This window comes from Otolemur garnettii, unplaced genomic scaffold (assembly GCF_000181295.1).
Source record: "Otolemur garnettii isolate 467f Iridium unplaced genomic scaffold, OtoGar3 scaffold00044, whole genome shotgun sequence".
Lineage (NCBI taxonomy): Eukaryota > Metazoa > Chordata > Mammalia > Primates > Galagidae > Otolemur > Otolemur garnettii.
In genome coordinates, this window is record NW_003852439.1 from 7,504,832 (window position 1) to 7,507,298 (window position 2,467).

The window sequence follows — 2,467 nt, forward strand, 5'->3', positions numbered from 1 at the left end:
CCCTCACAAGTAGTTTACAGCAGGGTTCGTGCTTCTGTGAGAATTGAACATTGCAGCTGATCTGACAGGAGGGGAGCTCAGGCAGTGATGCGAGTGAGAGTGACGGGGTGCGGCTGTAAGTACAGATGAAGCTGCTCACCTCCTGCTATGTGGCCATGGACCAGTACCTGTCCACAGCATGGGGCTTAGAGACTGCAGGTCCAAAGGACCACCAGGATGGCTAAATAGTAGAAAGAAGAGCTTTGTCACAATGTCAGTTTGCAAACCAGGAAGAGTGTCTCCCGCCTGTGCTCTTTCTTCAATGAGGGGAGGGCAGGTTGGGTTTTGTGCCTCACAGGGCCTGTGTTACACAGCAGAATCAGGTACCTTCAGCAGGTTTGGGGGAGCTATACCCGTGCAGTGGTGAACATATGTAGTCTACACCTCATGTTACTTTGGGGTGGGGTTTTAGCATTAAAATGAGATGAAATGTGGCTCTTTATGTCAAAATGTAAAGTCTAGGATGCGAAGACAGTTTGTGTAGATGCTAACAGTCGCTGGCTTTGCTTAAGTTCGGCAGTTGCTTATCAGAAGAGAATGTCTGTAAGGCTGTAAGTCAGGGGATAGCCTGATGGCTCCTGTTGTTAGGGACTTTAGCAAGTGTGTGGTTTTGCTTGTAGCTGTAGGAATCTATAGATCTGCCACACCAGCAGGGCCTTGAACCCTGCCAGGGCAGCTCTTGTTTCTTTAAACTTAAATCCTCTTGGCTTGGCGCCTGTGACTCAAGTAGCTAAAGTGTCAGCCACATACACCTAAGGTCACAGGTTCAAATCTAGCCCAGGCCTGCCAAACAACAATGACGGCTGCAGCCAAGGTGTTGTGGCGGTCACCTGTGGTCCCAGCTACTTGGAAGGCTGAGGCAGGAGACTCGCTTGAGCCCAGGAGTTGGAGGTTGCTGTGGCGTGATGCCACAGCACTCTACCCAGGGGGACAGCTTGAGGCTCTGTCTCAAAAAACAAACAAACAAACAAAAAACTTAGATCCTCTTTTATTTGATAAAGGGGAGTCTGCTTTGGTCTCTCAGATCACAGTGGGCACAATTCTAAAGATGACACTGAATTCCCAGCCCCCACTCTTCACACTGGATTAGCTCTGTTGTGAAAGGATTTTTAGATGTAATTAAAGTCCTGAATCAGTTAATCTTAAACAGAGATTATCCAGGTAGGTCTGACCCAATTGCATGAGGGTCTCCTTTGCTGGGGGGAGGTCATGAAGAAAGGCCTGAGCGCAGCCCCAGGGATAGGCAGCAGGGGATGCAGCCTCGTTCCCACAATCACAGGGATGAGCAGGAAACAGGTCCTCCTGGGAGCCTCCTACTGACAGCCCAGCCCACTGACATCTCAACCTCAGCCTCAGAAAGACCAGGTCAGCCCCCCTGCACTTCTGAGCTACAGAACTATATGAGCTAACAAGTGGGTGTTTGCAGTGGGTTGGATGGTAGCCCCACCAAAAAAGGTATGTCCATTCAGAACCTGTGAATGGGACCTCATTTGTAAGGATCTCAAGATGAGAGGATCCTGGGTTACCCAGGTGGGCTCTCAGTCCAATGACAACCATCGTTGGTCAAAAAAAAGGAGGAGAGGCCATGTGAAGGTGAAGGTGGGTGCTAGTGGAAAAATCAATCAATTTCCCCCACTATCCTCTCACAGCACACTTCTGACACCAGATGTTGGGGGACACATAAGCAAGCAAGCAGTTCTGCAGTGAACACCAGATGATCGCCCCTTCATTCCATTCAACTCTGACACTGACCCTGTCTACCTAGAGTTAGCATAAGATCCCACAGAGCAAAGTTCAGCCCCCTAAGACTGCCCCATTCTGATTCCATTGCAAGCCCAGGTTGTCCTACCTGTGTCTCTGACCAACTGGCTATGAGTTTGTGTTCTCATGACCCACCTGTTTGTTATAGAAGACATTACAGAGGATGCAGATAAAGAGACACAAGGAGAGGACATATGGGAAGAGGTGACCACCCTCCAGTACCTCCATATGTTCAGCTGTCTGGAAGCTCTCCAAACCCTGTCTTTTGGGGCTTCATGGCGAGCTTCATTACATAGGCATGACTGATTAAACTATTGGCCATTGGTGGTCAACTTAACCTTCCTATATCGTTATTTTAGTTTTTCTCTCCTTCCTACTTTCTTTGGATTTAATCTGTTTTGGTCTTACTCCTGGGTGTGGAAATTTGGGTCATTAATTTACAATCTCATTCTATTCTAATACCTGGGCCACAATTTTCCCTCTGGGCACCACATCACTGCACACCATGAGTTTTGATATGTTTTATTTTTATTATCCTCAGTTCAAAATGTTTTCTAATGTGTTTTGTAATTTTTTTTGGCTAATGTGTTACATAGAAATATGTTGCTGGCTCGGTGCCTGTGGCTCAAGCGGCCAAGGTGCCAGCCACATACACCTAAGGTGGCAG